This window comes from Carlito syrichta, unplaced genomic scaffold, assembly GCF_000164805.1.
Source record: "Carlito syrichta isolate Samal-C Ts95f unplaced genomic scaffold, Tarsius_syrichta-2.0.1 Scaffold73648, whole genome shotgun sequence".
Lineage (NCBI taxonomy): Eukaryota > Metazoa > Chordata > Mammalia > Primates > Tarsiidae > Carlito > Carlito syrichta.
The window spans coordinates 76,080-96,354 of NW_007017744.1; the positions used below are offsets into that span (position 1 = coordinate 76,080).

Here is a 20,275-nt window from a genome sequence, read left to right on the forward strand (position 1 = left end):
TTTCTTTTTAATGGCTTTGTCTAAGATAACTTTGTTGAGGGACTGTGGTTTTATTTACACATTCTCTGTCCTGGTCCACTGGTCTACAAGCCTATTTCTGTACCAGTACCATGCTGTCTTGGTTACAGTAGCTTTGTATTAAAGTCTGAAAGTGTGATGCCTCCAGCATGTTCCTTTTGCTGAGGATCACTTTGGCTATTTGTACTCTTTTTTGCTTCCGTATGAATTTCTATATTGTTGTTTCTACATCTGTGAAGATGATGTTAGCAATTTGATAGGTATTTCACTGAGTCTGTAGATTGTCTTGGGTAGAATGGACATCCTGACTTTATTGATTCTTCCAATCAATAACATGGGATGTTTTTCTTTTTGTGTGTATCATTCTGGATTTCTTTGAGCAGAATTTTGTAGTTCTCACTGAAAAGTTTTATTTATTTTTTATTTTATTTTATTTTCAGCTTGGTGGTTTCCTCTTTAATAATGGTGCCTCCTACCATCCTCCCCCAATTTCAGACCCTCCCAGCTACCCCCAAAAAATAAGGTAGCAAAAGGAAAAGACTGCTAGGGTTCTGAGCCTCTTGGGCAGTTAGAAAGGGAACAGAAACCAAAACAACCACTGAGATGGACAATCACTGAGATGGACAATCAAGAAGTCTAAAGCAGAGTGGGAAAGGTAGGCATAGAAAGGGGGGGAAAGGAGAAAGGAAAGGTACAAAATGCCATCTCCACCTTTGCCCCTCCTGCTAAGAGGAGCTAGAGAGAAGTCTCAAATATTAAGAAGTGCAGGTCCTGAAGAAAGGCAGTGGTGTTTGAGCCTGAAGGAGGAGAAGGAGGAGGAGCTCAAAGAAGGGGACCACCTCTCTCTTGGCCACCTCGGGGGCAGCAGCTTCACATACCGTAGGCACTTTCATCACTGTAGGCAATGTATAGAAAGAAGTCTTCTTCGCGGTGTTCCTAGTATAGTTGACCCGTTGTGGCACTGGTAGGTGAAATGACATTGTTGACAAAGAAAAACAAGGCATCCTCAGTTTGCAGATGAATTCACTTCTGGACCAAGAAGTAGAACTGACCAAATGTAAGATCAGAAGGAACCAGGTATTTCTTTTTGTCCAGGTCTCCTATCTGATCTTTGGGAGGCTTTTCTACTATCACTGGGACCCAGTCTGGGTATTACTTTCAGATCCTCTCGCCCTCAGAGTGGCGTTTCTTGAATGGATGTTCCTTTTGGTACACGAACTTTATCTTCCTGGGAACTGGGCTGGACAGGATTAGGCAAGATCTATTTATTTTTAAAGGTCTATTGCTTTATTGCAGTGGGAGGATCGATTGAACTCAGGAGACTGAGGCTGCAATGGACTATGGTTGCACTATTGCACTCCAGCCTGGACAACAGAGAAGACCCTGTCTTTTAAAAAAACGTGTAAAAAGGCATCCACCTACCTGAATGAGTTGTGATATATAATCAAATTTTTTTTTACCTTAAAGGTGTGGAAATGATCCGGTTTTAACCAATCCCGATCTGATTTAAGTAGATTGTTCTTTTCCTTAAGCATAATGCCAACCAAATGAAAGAAGACTCTTCATCTACCTAATTGTAACTACCCAAATTTAGTAACATGGTCTTGAATTTGAGTCTTAATGCTTTATACTTTTCTTGACACCTAATTTTTACTGTACCAACTAAATTAACTAAGTTCATTAAGTGATTATATGACTCTTCAAAATAGATTAATTTTCAAAGGGCTTCTTTTTGGTTGCAAACCAAATTTATCAAATTATCCCCAGTATCTGTACTTTCTCAAAACTTTTCTATTTCCCCTTTTGGTGCCACCAGTCTCTCAGTTACTTAAGGAATTCCTTGTTTTGCCCCTTTTCTTGCATTACAAGAGCAATGAACTACCAAGTCCAACCAATAGTACTAATGAAAGAGATCTACATTGAGCTGCACCTCTTTCTTCTCACTGTCACAAAAATACATTAGACTTTCATCATCTTCTGACTTGTACCTTTCAAAACCTTTGCTAGAGATTCTGTTTTATTTCCAGATTCTCTGTCTTGTTCCACTGGTCTACACTACCTCCAGATTGCAATTCCTAAAACATAATACCAAATTAATCACTTTCTGCCCATTCATTCACTCAAAACACTTGAATGACACCAATCTGACTCCTCAAGACACTTAAATGACAGCTAAATAAAAATTTAAGGCCCACAGTTAGCCAAATTCACTCTATATTTCCAGACTTTTTTCCATACCACTGCTCTTTTCTCACCTTAAAGTTGAGTACAACCAATTGCCCCACATGGCAACACGGTGCTTTCTCTCCTTTGCACCTCTGCTCTTATTCCTCCTTTGTTCTTCACCTTCCCTCACTAATTGAAATTCTTGTCATGCTTTAAAATTCAGCATAAACACTACAAAGGATTATCTTGTCTCTGGAGTTAGAAATAACATTGTCTTCCTCTGAGCTTCCATACTACACTGAATTTTACTTTCCAGACTCAATCATTCATTACAGTTATTTATGTGTACATGTCTATATTTTCCCATTATACATAGATACATTCTTCAGGGTCAACATATGTCCATTGGGAGATAATTCTCCATAAAAGGATGCTTCTGCATATCTTCCAAGCAGAAGTTCTGACTACATTTGTTTCAGACCATTTTTTCACAGATGTCTATAAAACAATGCTGGAAGATAGAGGTAGTGTTTCCCTTCAGAGCATGGGCAGATTTGCTTATGGTTCAGAGCAAATAATAAAGGTAATATCTCTTCTCAGGGTGCAGGTTAGGCATACTTACTGCTTTTAATAATAGATTTAAACTTTTTAATCTCAGAGTTCTTTCCCTACCACACACCCCACTGTATGTACATTTATCATCTGGCCCACTTTATATCACACTTTGAGAATTAGGGCTCAAGAAACAGGCATAAATGCTGATAATCTGGTTACTGCTATTGCTGTGGATAATAAAGTCTTTTGTCTCTGACCCAAGAGTTTCATGTCTTCTGCCAGTACTTATAAAACTGGGCAGACTGGCAAACAGACTTTAAAGAGATTCCATGATTTCCACTACCTAGTATTCACACTCTGTGTGAGTCACCTTTCCTTGAGAATGAAAAGAACCTTGACTTGCCACAGATTACAGCAAAGGTGGTAGAATGTATGTGACTATGTGCACATGATTATAGATGGTTGTAACATATGTCTTAAGAGAAGACTTTCTCTCTTGCTAACCTTGAGGAAGCAAGTAGCTATATTGGGAAGGTCAATGTGACAAGGACCTGAAGGTAGTTCCCATCCAAGAGCTGGCAAGAAACTGAGGCAGCAATCCATAGCCTATAAGAAACGGAATTCTACCAGCAAGTATGTGAGCTTGGAAGCAGATCCTTCCCTAGTCAAGCCCTAAATAAGAATCTAGTCCTGACTAACACCTTGATGGAAGCCTTGTATAACACCCAGGAAAGCTATGCCTGAACTCCTGACTTACAGAGACTGTGAAATAATAACATGAGTGTTAGTTAAACTGCTAAATTTTTAGTAATATGGTTACTAAACAATACATAATTAATACAGAGGCTAACTTGGTCGCTTACAAGCAGGGTAAAATCTCACACTCTTTTTTGTGGTTTTGGCAACAAAGTTGGGATGCTGACAGAGACATGGCTATTAGGAAGAGGAAGAATTAGAGTCTTGTGGGCTAATTGATAGAATCTGAGGAAAATACATAGGAATCATCAGTAAAACATGTTGGCCAAGTGATATGATTAACTGGGCAATAAGTGGTCCTCCATTTTATTGCCTGTTAATGAGGGGGAATTTCTTCTGATTCTCCAACTTAATGGGTTCAGGACAAGTCCCAAGAAGCAGGTTCAAAGACTGCTTGCGGAATATTGCCCTGGTGGTTTTTAATTCTCCTCTAAAAAGGATGACTTTCTCACCAAACTGGCAGCCAGTCTCAGGTCTTCTCCATGCTAACAACTAACACTAGATTCATCCTGGAGGGGTCAGAAGGTGCTAATTTTTTCAGACAACAGTTATAGAAACACTCATTTATATTGTGTATATAGGGTGGAAAATTTTTAACCATCATGGACAAAAACATATAGCATTGTGATCATACTTGAAAAATGGCAGTTATCTCTTTGGGGAAAATGTTATTCTTCACTCCATGGCCTGAGGCAAAGTTGCTGCTGCCTGATAGGACTCTTCACCTGGGCCTGGGCCTGGCTCATAGACAGTAGAGCTAAATTGAAGCCCAGTGGCATCAATTGAACTGCCTCAATGCCAGCTATGCAAAACCAAAAATTCACATTTTCTCTGATCAGTGGGCAGAGCTCAAGTACATTCTCACAGTTCTGTCCACTATCCCCTTTAGTGAACTATATTATATGTTTACTGGCTCTTGGACTAGAGTCAATGGTCTAAATGTTTGGTCTGCCACTTGGAAAACTGCAGACCAGCAAATCAAAGATACATTTATTTTGCTCCATGAAATGTGAAAACATAGCATGGCTGCTAAAGGGATCATTTGGATTACTCATACAGGTGTCTAGGGTAAGGCCTTATTATCTGATAGAACTAACTGGAATCAAATTGCTGATTAAAAGTCTGTACCATACAGATTGCCACTGGTGCTGCCAGAATCAATCCTCATACCAGACATGGTAACATATGCACCATTTTATACTAGATAAAATGTAAAAGACCCCATGTTTTTCGACGCCAGATTTCTGACTCTTGCCAAAAGTCAACCTATTTGTCTTATAGTGAGAGAGGCAACATTGCACAGGATGTGGTTTCCATTCATTTACGGGAAATCAACTAAGTCAGGTCTTTCATCTTTTCTTGGAGTTATCAGTGGTGCCTCACTGCTACTGACATTTTTGGGGTTATGATGTTACCTTTCTAGTGTGATCAGCAGAATTTACCCACAGTATCATGGCTATTGATACTAAAAGAAGTCATGTTTTTGGTTCTCTGGCTTATTTGTATTCTGATGTTTTATCATCAATGCTACTCAGAGAGCTAATAGTCAAGATATACAGGGCATTGCTGAAAAGAATAAAGCAATCATCTACCAATTAGTAGCCCTTAACAGCTGGATGTGGCCAAAGAAAGAGATCCTAAAAGAGAGGCCCAAACCACTGTCAGCCCAGGGTAACTGTGGGCATATCTAAGGCTGTGTTCACTGAGGAACAAGATCAGAGAGGCAATACTGCAGAGAGAAATAGATTGCACAAAAAACAATTCAGCCACTTAAAAAGTGAGCAAGAAAGTAACAAAACAAGCCCAGAAGGAGGGAGGGGGAAAATGGAGGACCAAATGGAGTTACTATATTATCTGAAATATTCAATTCCAACAACAACAAACACAAAATATGTAGAGAAACAATAAAGTATGACCTGTATACCAGGGGGGAAAAACAGACAGAAACAACCCGTGAGAGAAATTACATAACAAATCTAAAAGAAAAAATCTTCAAGCTAGCCATTATAGATATGTTTAATCAAAAGACTAAGGAAAACCATCATTCAAGAATTTTAAAAAGGCATGATAATAATGGACAATGTTCAATGAAATTGAAACTACCATTAAAGAGATAGAAATTATTTTTTACAGAAGGAATCAAATGGAAATTCTGGAATTAAAAGTACAATAACTGAAATTTAAAAATTCACTACAGAAGCTTAAGAGTAGATTTGAGTGTTACAAGAAAATATTTTAAATATAAAGATAGATCAATAGATAGCATGAAATCCAAAGAATGGAGAGAAATAAGAACTAAGAAAATAGAGACTCAGAGAGCTACAAAACACTATTAAGCACATCAGCATATTCATATTGGGAGTACCAGAGGAGAGAGAGAAAAAGTAAGAGAAAAAAATAATTGGGAAACTAATGACTGAAAATTTCCTAAATATATTGAAAAGCAATAGTCTACACATCTAGAAAACTCAACAAACTCCAAGTTGGAGAAACACAAAGAGATCCATAAACAGTCTCATAGTAAAAATACTGAACATTAAAGACAGGGAGAAACTCTTGAAAGCAGTAAGAAAAAACAAGTTGTCACTTATAAAGAAATCCCAATAATATTCAAACTGATTCATTGACAGAAGCAATGGAAATCAGAAAGCAGTAGGATGTTATATTCAAAATGTTCAAAAAAAAGAAAGCTGTCAATCAAAAATCCTATATCCAGAAAAGCTACCCTTCAAAACAGAAAGAAAACTAAAAGCATTCCAAGATAAACATATTTTTATCTTATAAAAAAATATTAAAAGAAGTTCTTTACACTTCAGTGTGACCCTGTATGGTATTTCAAATTCATGCAAAAACCAAAGAGCACTTATGTTACTATAAAAGAACTTTAAATACATATTTATTCTACTTTCTTCTCTTAACTTATTTATTAAATAATTGCATAAAACTATATGCTATATAATGTATTGTTGGGCTTATACCATATAGAATTGCAATATATTTGCCAATAACAGCACAAAGTAGATGAATAGGAGTAAAGATGCATTGGGTTAAGAAAATTAATCTATTGGTGACTCAAATCCAGAATAACAAGTGAATAGAATCAGAAATGATAAATAGGTTAATATAATAAAGGCTGTAAATATATACTTGCTTTCCTCTTATAGCATCTTTGAAAGACAAAATTATATAAAGAAATCATTACAAAAATGTCCTTTTATATTTGTAACTTTTATGGATTTAGTAATTATAACAATATCACAAAAAGGTGGGAAAGGAAAATAGATTTAATATATATAACAATGAAACCATAAAAAGGAGGAAAAAAATAACATCTCTATATCTCACTTGAATTAATTTAGTATAAATATGAAGCTGTTAGCCGGGCTCGGTGGCTCAGCCTGTAATCCCGCGCCTTTGGGAGGCTGAGGTGAGTGGATTGCCTGAGCCCGCGGGTTCGAGATCCGCCTGGGCAGCGAGAACTCATCTCTGCAATAAATCAAAAAATCAGCTGGGCTTGGTAGCGCACACCTGTAATTCTGGCTACTCGGAAGGCTGAGGCGGAAGGATCACCGGAGCCCAGCAGGCGAGGCTGCGGTGGCCGGGAGCGGCCACTGCACTCCAGTCTGGGCGACCGAGTGAGACTCCAACTCAAAAAAAAAAAAAAAATGAAACTATTTGTGACTAGTTGAGATCTATATGGTAAGCAAAAGTAATCACTAGAGAAATTTACAAAAATATATAGTAAAAAATTATTAAAGAAGTTAAAATGTTACATTGGAAAATATTCACTTAATGCCAAAAAGCAGTAAGGAGAAATAAAGCAAAAAGACATAAAACATATTTTTAAAAATGTAAAGTGGCAGACATAAATCTAACTGCAATTAAAAATAACATTAAACAATTCAATCTCAAGACAGAGATTATCAGAAGGTTTAAAAAAACACACACACGATCTAACTATATGCTGTCTACAGGAGACGTACTTTAGATTCAAAGGCACAGAAAGTAAAAGGATAAAGAAAGACTTACCACACAAACAGAAAAAGTAAGAAAGTTGGAGTGGCTATACTAATTTCAGAAAAAATACACTGTAAAGCACAAAATGTTGCTAGAGATAAAGAGGGACAATTTACAATAATAAAATGGTCAATTTATCCAGAAGGCATACAAATTATAAATATATCTGCATCTAATTAAAAAAAAAACCAAAATATATAAAACCAAAACTGACTGAAATAGAGGGAGAAATAACAATTCAACAATAATAGAGACTTCAATAGTCTACATCCACTAATTGATAGAACAACTTAGCAGATCAACAAGGAACTAGAAGACTTAAACAACTGTATAAACATTATAAACTAGTGAACTATAAACTAGATCTAGAAGACATCTATAGAAAATTTCACTCAACACAAGCAGAATCTACATTATTCTTAAATACTCATGTAACATTCTCCAGAAGAGGCCATCTGTTAGGTCAGAAACAAATCTCAATAACTTTAAAAGAATAAAAATAATACAAAGTATTTTTTTCTGATGACAACAGAATTAAATTAGAAAGTAATAACAAGAAAAAAAAACTGAGAAACTCACAAATATGGCAAAATTGAACAATACATTCTTAAATAACAAGTCAAAGAAAAAATTAAAAGACAAATTACAAAAAAAATTGAGATGAATAAAAATAAAGACATAATATGCCAAATATATGGGACAGAACAAAATAGGACAACTTAGAAAAAAATTTGTAACTGCAAATGACTATACTTCTGAAGGAGAAAGATCTTAAATTATAAACTTAAACTTCAAGAATATGAAAAAGAAGAACAAACCAAACCTAAAGAAAGCAGAAACAAAAAAACTTTTTAAAAAAAGATTAGAGCAGAAATTAATGAAATCAAGAATATAAAAATAATAAAGTAATGAAATAAAAAGCTGATGCCTTAAAAAAAATCAACAAAATTGATAAATCTTCAGCTAAATTGATCAATAAAAAAAGAGAGAATTGGGCGCAGTGGCTCAAGTCTGGTAATCCCAGCACTTTAGGAGGCCAAGGTGAGAGGATTGCCTGAGCCCAGGGGTCCGAGACCAGCCTGAGTAACTTGGAGAGACCTCGTCTCTAAAATAATTTTTTTAAAAATTAGCTGGGTGTAGTAGCACGCACCTGTAGTTCCAGCTACTTGGAAGGCTGAGGCAGAAGGATCACCTGAGCCCAGCAGGTCAAGACTGCAGTGGCCATTAGCGTGCCATTGCACTCCAACCTGGCAACAAGACTGAGACTCTGACTCAAAAACAAAAAGAGAAAGAGAAAGTTCAGCTTACTATGATCAGAAATAAAGGAACAACACTACTGACCTTATACAAGTAAAAAGAATTATAAGAGAATACAATGAACAATGATACGCTAAATTAGATAACTTCAATGAAATGACAAATTTCTACGAAGACACAAACTACCAAAACTGACTCAAGGAAATACACAATCTGAATAGATCTATAAAAAAACAATTGAATTATAGTCATGCATTGCTTAGGGATGGTGATATGTTGTGAGAAATGTGTTGTTGGGCAATTTTGTTGTGCAAGTTTTGTAGAGTGTACTTACACAAACCTGGATGGTATAACCTAAACACACCTAGGCTGTGAGGAATAGCCCATTGCTCCTAGGATAGAAACCTGACAACGTGTTACTATATTCAATATTGTAGGCAATTGAAATACAATGCAAATGACGAAAATACAATAGCAAGTATTTGTGTATCTAAACATGTCTAAACAAAAATAAAGGTACAGTAAAAATATAATATTTTAATCTTAAGAGACCACCATCATATATGTGATCCATGATTGACCAAACATTACTATGTGGTATATGACTGTCGTAATAATAATTTTAAAAACTACCCACAAAGAAAAACCCAGACCCGGATGGATTCATCACTGAATTCTACCAAACATTTAAAGAAGAATTAACGCCAATCTTCACAGACTTTACCAAAAGGAAACACTTCCAAATCATTTTATTAGGCCAGTTTTATCCTGATACCAAAACTGAGAAAGACATTACAAAACAAGAAAACTACAGACCAATCTGAATACAAAAGCTTCAACAAAATACTAACAAACCAAATCCAATGACATACAAAAAGAGCTATACATTATGATAAGTGGAATTTGTCCCCAGAAATGCAAGCTTGCTTAGCACTTGAAAATTAATGTAATATGCCCTATCAATAGAATAAAAAACAAAAACTATATAATTATCTCAATAGATGCACAAAAACATCAAATGAAAATCTAATAGCCTTTTATGATTAAAAACACTTAACAAGTTAGGAGTAGAAGAAAACTTCCTCAGTCTAATAAAGAACATCTATGAAAAAAAAAAAACCTGACATCATATTTAATGGTGAAAGAGTAGATGTATTCTCCTAAATAACAAAAAAGACAAGAAGTTCACTCCCATCCCTTGTATTTGACATGGTACTGGTGGTCTAACCAACGCAATTATGCAAGAAAAAGAACTAAAAAGCATCCAGACTGGAGAGGAAGACGTAAAAGTATCTGTATTCACAGATCACATAATCTTATATATAAAAAATTCTACAGAATCATCTTTAAAAATTATTAGAACTAATAAATGAGTTCAGAAGGTTACAGAATACATCAATACACAAAAATAAATCGTACATTTATGTGATTACAATTCAAAAATAAAATAGATGGACATTTCGAAAATAAAATTGAGAAAACAATTATTTTTAAAGCATCAAAATATATATATTTAAAAATAAATTTAACAAAAGTTTAAAAAAAAACTTAGGCTTTGAAAGTGGCAACACGTTGTTAAAAGAGAATTAAAGAAAATCTAAATAAATGGAAAACATAGCATGATCATGAATTAGAAAACTTAATATTGTTGATATGACAATACTCTCCAAAGTGATCTACAAAACCAATACAATTCCAGCCAATTGTTTATAGAAGTTGACAAGCTGATTCAAGAATTTATATGAAATTGCAACAAACCCAGAATAGTCAAAACAATCTTCATGAAAGAGGAAAATAGAAGGACCCACACTTCCAAATTTTAAAATTTACCAAGGCAATGGTGATCAGGATAGTGTCGTACTGGCATAATGATAAGCATATAGGTGACTGGAATAGAATTAATAGTCCAGGCCAGGCATGGTGGCTCATGCCTTGAATATCACTTCTTTGGAAAATATAGGCAGGAGGATCACTTAAAGTCAGGAGTCTGAGACCAGCCTGGGCAACATAACCAGACTTTATCTCTTAAAAAATAATAATAGCCGGGTTCAGTGGCTCAGCCTGTAATCCTGCGTCTTTGGGAGGCTGAGGTGAGTGAATTGCCTGAGCCCGTGGGTTCGAGACCCGCCTGGGCAGCGAGACCTCATCTCTACAATAAATCAAAAAATCAGCCAGGCGTGGTAGCGCGTGCCTGTAATTCCGGCTACTCGGAAGACTGAGGCGGAAGGATCTCCGGAGCCCAGCATGCAAGGCTGCGGTGGCCGGGAACGGCCACTGCACTCCAGTCTGGGCGACCGAGTGAGATTCCAACTCAAAATAATAATAATAATAATAATAATTTTTCAGAAAACAAGAATTAATAGTCCAGAAATAAATACTTGCACATATACTCAATTGATTTTAAACAGGGTGCTAAGGTTATTCAATGAATAATCAATAGTTCTTTCAACAAATACAAGGGGACCCCCCAAAATAGAATTTATTTATTTAAAAATTGTGTATTTATTCTTACATTTTAAACTTGAGTCACCTTCAAAGTGCTCTTCATACTTTGAACATCTATCACCACGCTTTTCCACTGCTCAAATCAGTTTTTGAACTCATCAATTTCGATGCCTTTTAGTGCTTCTGCCGTTTTTTGTTTCATCTCTTCCACACTGGCAAACCATTTCTGTTTGAGGACTTTTTTCATCTGGGTAAACAACAACAAAATCGCATGGGGTGAGAACCAGTGAATAGGGAGGGTGAGGGATGGGGCTCTTGCCGTTTGGGGTCCACAACTGCTGAACACTCAGCATGGTGTGAGCAGGTACATGGTCATGGTGGAAGAACCAGTCACCTGTTTGCCACAACTTGAGACACAACATCCACAAATCATGACGCAACCTTCTCAAAACCTCCAGGTAAAATCTTTGGTTGACCATTTGATCCAGAGGAACCAATTCTGAATGTACTACAAGGGGTCTTCCCTCCAAAAGATAATCCCTTTTTGGGGAGTTACCCCCTCATAATGCTGGGACAGCAGTGCCTGTAACCTGATCATCTTTGTGTGCTCCATTCCATTTATATATCCTAAATGAGCAAATAAATGAATTTGTATTTGAGTCATGTACAAACACCCCAAAATAGGCAGCCTGTCCACAGGTCAACTCCAGGCCTCTTATGAGATATACAGGGCAGGTATAGTATAAGGCATTAAATACATGATTGAATATGATCTATCAGAGAACCAAATATCACTTCCAATCTATATTTACCAAGATAAGTTCAAAACAGAGCAGGTCTAGTCATTTCAGCTACCTTGAAAATTTCCCTAATCCTCACAGCCAAATTGATTGTGTCTTGATCTTTATTAATCTCTAACAGTGCTAAAAATTAATTCATTAATGTCCAGCCAGCACAGTTCATCTTCTACACATCAAAAATTCCCATTGTCATTTATTATCTATCTCTCCGTCTCTCCTTGTATCGCTCTATCTTTATCTTTCTTTGTCTCTCCTACATAAACACACACACACACACACACACACACACACACACACACACACACACACCTTAATAGTGAAAAGTTTTTATTTATATTGTTAAGATTCACTGCACACTAAGAAAAATAGTAATAATAATGCTTGGATCCTGAGTTGAAGGTGTATCAGAATAATTCCAACAATAACGTAATTGAACATATACTAAACAAGTCACATTAAGAGTAAAAACATATTTCTTTATCCCATGTAAATATTTGCTTCCTAAGATAAAATACTTGTTGACTTCAACATATAGAAGAATTAGAAAGGTAATATGTTGTCTATTTTTAAGAAAACTTTTTTAAAGCTTTCATTTAAAAAGCAGTTATTAGTGGACCAAAATAGATTTAGAAAGATTCACCTCAGTTAAGCATCAGTCAGATAAGCATACTCGCTCCTGCCCCAGATCTGTGTGTTATGATTCAGTGTGAAATTACTTGAGTTAGGCTGGGCTAAGGGTACATACAGTCCATTGGGATATATCTGAAGGAGAGTCAGCAGGAAGCCATCAGTATGGGCAATTCGATGGTAGGATTTTTCCTTCTGCATTGAGGCTCAGCATCATCTGGGGGACCATGCCACTAGCTGTTATGCTGGATTCCATTTGTTGAGAAGACTAAAATAGGACCAAGATCCTTCTTCCCCTTTGCTCATCAATAAACCTTCTGGGCTTGGGCTGAGAAGAGAGATGTCTCCATAGCCAAATCGCTTCACTCCCTAGAGAAGCAGCCTGCATTCCTTTGGACATTCAGAAGATGTGGCCTTTTCTCTCTTTTCCCCATTCCCTTTCCTTTTATACCCCAATTGTCTTTGTCAAGAACCTGATAGCCAGGGTGGTAGCGCACGCCTGTAGTTCCAGCTACTGGGAAGGCTGAGGCGGAAGGATCGCCGGAGCCCAGCGGGTCGAGGCTGCGGTGGCCGGGAGAGGCCACTGCACTCCAGTCTGGGCGACCGAGTGAGACTCCAACTCAAAAAAAAAAAGTACCTGAGAACTATTCGGAAGAGTGAGTAGGATTGAAGAGCTTTTGCATTTCTTCCCAGAAGTGCTGAAATTACCCCCTTATCTGTCCTGTGGGGACACTGTGAAGCTTCCTTAATTAACGTTTGTCAGACTCTTTCAAAGGAAAGTTGCCAGGTGGTGATTACAGCAGCTTATCTTACTCTCTTTGGTTTGTAAATCAGTTTAGAATGTTCTCATGAAACTTGGGGTACCAAGCAACTCTTCTTAAAAAGAACTAGTCCCATTTTCAATGACTTCAAATTCTATGGTCTTTAGGAAACAGTTGCAATGAATACTATTAAATTTCATTTAACAGCAAAATAATATTATTAAATTTCGTTACAATGACATCATTTTTCACACTACAAAATCAAATTCCTTAATTAGGACCTGAAAATCGTTCCCACTTTCCTCACTGTTGCATTGTTTTTATTTGGACTATTCCCATTGCCACGAGCAATCCTGGCTCAAAAGAAAAACATACGTTGTGATTTGGCTTTTCAGTTTCGCCTTTAGGACAGGTATGCAAATACCTTGTTCTCGTTGTTAAATTTGCCAGGGAGGGTACTTTTCTTGCACGTGTTGATTTTACTAATGTGCATGAGGGCGCCTGTGAAATCATCATTCCGGCACCAACCATTTGCTACCAGAAAACTAGTCATCAAATCAGCAAGCGAATCACTGAGCCCCAGAGGCTTCCTTACTCTGTTGGGATAAGGATCATATCTCAAGTCCTTCTGAACTTGATTACAACAAGCAAGGACCTGAAAAGGGCTGGGGCCTAAAAGTCACCCTGAATAACTTTAAGAGTTCAAGGTGGTTCAGCATGGCTACCAATATGTTGCTGTTAACTCAGCGAATGGAAAAGGAAATGGAAGTTCGAGATCCCTTAGACTTGCAGAAATCTATACAAATCAGGCAAAAGAGCTAAGAAAAGAAAAACTTCTTTAGTGGCTCTGATCTCTGGCTGGAAGTTTTCAGTCAATGTAGTTAAGAGCAAAGAACAAGTCTTGGGCCCATCTGACCCTGACAAAAATTGATTTTCTGTCCAGTAACTGCCTGAATCCTAGGTTAGTTCATGCCTTGTCTGGCAAAGCGCCTTCCCTAAGTACAGTACAGTAGCCCATAGGGACGTTTTTTTAAAGTTTTCCCAAGAGTGACTTTTTCTTCCCTTCTATCTTCCCCAGAGTTTTCTTTTGTTTGAAACTGCAACCTCAGTTTTTATAATTCCATGAATGAAAAACCATGAATATTTATTTTAGAAAACATTCAGGTTCTAGAAGTGGCCACATTTGTTGATTTCTTAAATAAAGCTGAAGTTCTCTCTCCGTTACTGTATGGTAAGCCCTAGGGCTCAATTCAGATAAGTGTGCTGTGTTTCACTGCCAAAAACAACATCCTTTTTTTTCTGCAGTCACCATAAACCAGCCACCCTAGAAAAACCTGCTTTGTAGTCCTGAAGGAATTGTTCAGAATATTTTACGTGTAAGTGAAACCTGAGTGTTCTTCTTCCTTCCTTTTATAATTTGTCATTAAGAACTTCCATTTTTATTTATTCTTCCACATTTAGCACCTGAATACTTATGGGATCTGCAAAAGTACATATTGAAATATGCAAATAGTATATAGCATGTGAGTGTCAGATGCATGGAAATTAAATCAAATACAGGGGGAAAAAAACCAGAGTGCATTAAAGCTAACTTTATGGCCCCAAGCTGTAGATAAATTGTGGTCTGTGGTAGTTACACAACAGCTGTTCGAATTTAAAATAAAATTATGATAAGGATCCCCAGAAGATAGCACTTCTTGAGGTAATAGCATTTGCTTCAACGCATCTGTTGGCAAACGGCACTGACAAGAGCCTCCATGTGAAAGTTTATTCTGATTTTCCCCCTATGTCCCATCACTCCCATATCTGGTGGATGGCAATTCTTACCGAGTGAAATTTATGTTTAGGTTCCCAGCATGACCCTTTCTTCTGTGTCTAGGCAGGTGAATTTATGCTTCAGCTTGTTGTGGGCCTTCAGGACAAAGGAATGTGACCAAGTAGACAACATATTGTTGTTGTGAAGAAAAGAAAACAGAAAGTGGCCACTCTTTTAGCCGAGGTTCACACATTCAAACTCAGTTATCCCTATACTCCTGGTGCATAGTAGTCCTTTAAGAGCTTGACACCCAATAAAATTTAAACTTTTATATATTATTTTCTTCATTTATTGCACAAGAGTTTTATTGCAGACATGTAGGAAACCACCCAGAAGGAATGTCTAAGAGTGGTGACCGCCATTTCCATCAGCACCTCAGTTCTGTCTGTGCTCAACCTGAAGTCTATTTGCTTATTTTCTCTCTCCTGACCGCTTCCATCTCTTGTTCTTGTGAGCTCTTGGTCGTTGTTCTCGCCCGTCACCCTCATCACTGTCACATCGACCAAAGGGTGTGTCCTTAGCAAATAGACTGTATGCCAACAGATAAATCTCTCCACCCATACATGCTTCAGTAAACAAAATTTGCCCAAGTCAAGAGAATGCATACATTCCTAAATAATTTATATCTTATTTGAAACATGATATTAATTCAGATACTTTAAGACTTTTTAAGAAACCAAGTATGGGCATAACCCATTTTGGGGTCCCTCTCTTTTTCTAGAGAGTTTTGTTGCTTGATAAGTTCCTTCTTTCACTCAAAAAAAAGAAAAAAGAAAGAAATCAAGTTTGAACTGAAAACTTTCCCATAAAACTATACGTATATAGTGAGATAAAATCTACATGTAAAAAGCCTCTTTGAATTGTTCCAGTGTCAAGAAAAAATCTTAATGGAGGGTTTTTCAAAACAAATTGAATTTTTAAACACTTCACATTTTTTTTGTTTTTGAGTTGGAGTCTCACTCTGTTGCCCAGACTGGAGTGCAGTGGCCGTTCCCGGCCACCGCAGCCTCGACCTGCTGGGCTCCGGCGAGCCTTCCACCTCAGCCTTCCGAGTAGCCGGAATTACAGGCATTCGCTATCACGCCCCGCTGATTTTTTGATTTAGAGTAGAGATGAGGTCTCACCAAGTTGCCCAGGCGGGTCTCGAACCCGCGGGCTCAGGCAATCCACTCACCTCAGCTTCCCAAAGGCACTGGATTACAGGCTGAGTCAACGAGTCCAGCAACACTTCACATTTTTAAAGTAACCTAAAAACAGGAGTTAATAAGGAAAGATTATTGCTGTTAAAAATAATAGTGAAATTTTAAAACAAAATTAGTTTTGTAAAATCTGTCAGTGAGTTGAAATATTACAGTTTGGGATATTTTATGATTTCAGCATGTTTAAAAATATAAAAATTGTCTGTCAAGAATCTTACTATTTGCTCTTTAAGAACCAATGAACTGTTTTTGAGCCAGAGGAAAGTCCATCTTATAATAGCAGATTGGGTAACTTAATTGAAAATGTATTCTGCAAGAAACTTAATAAGAAAAACACATAAATGTCTTTCTATTTAGCTAACTGGCTAAAGAAACAACATGGAAAACTAATGCTCACACAAAAACCTGCACATGATGTTTATAGCAGCTTCATTCATAATTGCCAAAACTTGGAAGCAACCAAGTTGTTCTTCAGTAGGTAAGTGGTCAAACTGACACATCTAGATGATGGAATATCATTCAGTGCTAAAAATAAAGGAGCTACCAAACCGTGAAAAGACATAGAGGAAACTTAAATACATATTGTTAAGTAAAAGAAGCCAATCTGAAGACACACAAATGGCAATAAGTCTATGAAAAAAATGCTAAACATCACTAATCATTAGAGAAATGCAAATTAAAACCATAGTGAGATATCCTACACCAATCAGAATGACTATTATTTTAAAAGTCAAAAAATAACTGACATTGGTGAAGATGCAGAGAAAAAGAAAAGCTACACACTTTTAGTAAGAATATAAATTAGTACAACCTCTAAGGAAAAACAGTATGGAGATTTCTCAAAGAACTAAAAATCAAATTACCATTTTATCCAGCAATCCCACTACTGAGTATCTACCCAAAAGGAAAGAAATCATTTTATAGAAAAAGTACCTGCACCCATATGTTTCATGTTTTTATCACAGCACTAGTCACAACAGCAAAGATATGGAATCAACCTAAGTGTCCATCAACATGTGAATGAATAAAGAAAATGTAGTGTACACACACACACACACACACACACACACACACACACACACACAGGGGACCCCCAAAAAACTGCAATTTATTTATTAAAAATTGTGTATTTCTTCTCACACGTTTAAACTTCAGTTACCTTCAAAGTACTCTTCGTTTGATGCAATATGCTTTTTCACTGCTCAAATTCGTTTTTAAGGTCATCAATTTGGACGCCTTTTTTAGTGCTTCTGCGTTTTTTTGTTTCACCTCTTTCACATCAGCAAAACATTTCCCTTTGAGGAATTTTTTTCATCTGGGGAAACAAAAAAAGTCACTTGGGGCAAGATCGGATGAGTAAGGAGGGTAAGGCACAAGGATCATGCTGTTTGGGGTCAAAATTGCTGAACACTCAGAGCAGTGTGACCAGGTATGCTTATAAATCACCCATCAGGAAATGAACAAGTATGTTGAAAGAATCTCCCCCAAAAAATATTTCTCTGAAGGTGAATTTAGCCTCTCACAACAACACTAGCTGGTACGTGGATGCTGATGGGTTTCTAAAACACTTACCTAGTGGGGAAAAGCCTGTATTACAAGAGACCTGCATATATATACATACATGGAATACTAGAGTATACTAGTTTCTCTCTCTCTCTCTCTATATATATATATATGTATATGTATATGTATACATACATATTACATATAGAGAGAGAGAAAGACTCTATATATATGTATATCACACAATGGAATATTAGTCAGCCATAAAAAAAAATCATGTCTTTTGCAGGAACTTGGATCGAACAGGAGGCCATTATCTTAAGTGAAACAACTCAGAAACAGAAAGTCAAATACCACATGTTCTCACTTATACGTGAAAGCTAATTAATGTGCACACGGACATGGAGTGTGAAATGATAGATAATGGAGGCTCTGAAGGTGGTAGGGTTGAGGGGGATGAGGAATAAGAGATTACTTAATGACTTAAAGTATAATGTACATTATTGGGGTGATGGTTATACTAAAAGACCATACCACACCACTATGCAATATACCCATGTGACAAAACTGCCCTGTACCCCTTAAATTTATACAATTTTTTAAAGAAGCCAATTTGAAAAGGCCGCCACAGAAAATACAGCATCAAAAGTGAACTCTAACATAAAACATCAACTGTGGACTACGATGATAATGATGTGTCAGCGTAGTTTCATCAGTTGTAAAAAATGGACCACCCTGATGGGGGATATTGACAATGGGGATCTACCTGTGTGGTTGGAAGATGTTTATGGGAAATCTCTATACTTGCCTCTCAATTACGCTGTGAAGCTAAACTGCTTTTTTAAAAATTAACTATTTTTTTAAATTGAGAAACAATGGGAACTAAATACAAAGCTCGATCTAATATAAATTAGAAATGCTATTAATTCACATGTATTCATTAACTAATTGTGAACCTGTTTAAAATACCATTGTGAACTGCAATGTGTTTTAGATTCAAATAAATCCTCAGAATTACTCACAGTAAATATTAGCTAAACAACTGAACAAATAATCATTTATATCATGCAGAAAATCAAGTCATCCTGGTCACTGCTAGAAAACATAAAGCATTTAATTCACAAAAGAAATGCAGTTGTACTTTCAGCATGGTACTGGTACAAAAGTATAACCATAAACCAATGGAACAGGACAGAGAATTTGGAAATAAAACCACAGACCTTCAACGAAGTCATCATTGACAAAGCCTACAAAAACAAACATTGGGGAAAGGAAATCATATTTAGCAAATGGTGCTGGGAAAACTGGCTTACCACATGCAGAAAAATGAAACTTGACCCTCATATACAAAAACTAACTCAAAATGGATCAAGGACTTAAATGTGAAACCTCAAAGTATAAGAATCATAGAAGAAAATTTAGGGAACACTCTCCTGGACATTGGCTTAAGCAATGAATTCATGTTAAGTCCTCAAAAACAAATGCAGCAAAATCTAAAATTGACAGGAAGGATCTTATGAAGCTAAAAAGTTTTTGCGCAGCGAAAGAAACCATCAAGTGAGTAAAGAGACAACATGCAAAATGAGGAAAAAATATTTTCAAGCTATGCATCCAACAAAGGTCTAACATTCAGGACCTATAAGGAACTAAAATGCATTGACAGAAGAAAAAAATAACCCAAGTAAAAGGTAGGCAAAGGACATGAGTAGATATTTCTCAAAGGAAGACATACAAGGAGCCAACAGACATATGAAAAAATGCTCAGCTTCACTAATCATCAGAGAAATGCAAATCAAACTATCATGAGATACCACCTCACACTAGTAAGGATGACTATCATTAAAATGTCAAAAGACAACAGGTGTTGGCAAGGCTATGGAGAAAAGGAAATGCTTTTACATTGCTGGTGGGAAAGTAAGCTAGTCCAGCCTTTGTGGAAAGCAGTGTGCATTTTCTCAAAGAGCTCAAAATTGAACCATCATGTGACCCAGAAATCCCACTTTTGGGTATATACACAGAGGAACATAAAAATCGCTCTACCAAAAACATAACTGCACATGTATGTTTATTGCAGCAGTATTTACAGTAGCAAAACATAGAACAACCCCAGATACCCACTGAAAGTGAACTGGATAAAGAATATGTGTTACATATACACGATGGCATACTATGCAGCCATAAAGAACAAAATCATGTCCTTTGCAGCAACATGGATGCAGCTGGAGACCATCGTGCTATTAGTGAGCTATTACGGAGACAAAAAACTGAATGCCAGATGTTCTCATGCATAAGTGGGCCATAAACATTGGGCATGAATGCACAAAGGAAGGAACAACAAATGCTAGGTGTTGCTAA

General features: G+C 36.7%; 1 pseudogene; it reads right to left on the bottom strand.

Moving 5' to 3' along the window:
* Positions 1–888: 888 nt before the first annotated feature.
* LOC110595168 overlaps positions 889–20,275 on the bottom strand; it is a 91,646-nt pseudogene continuing 72,259 nt past the window's right edge.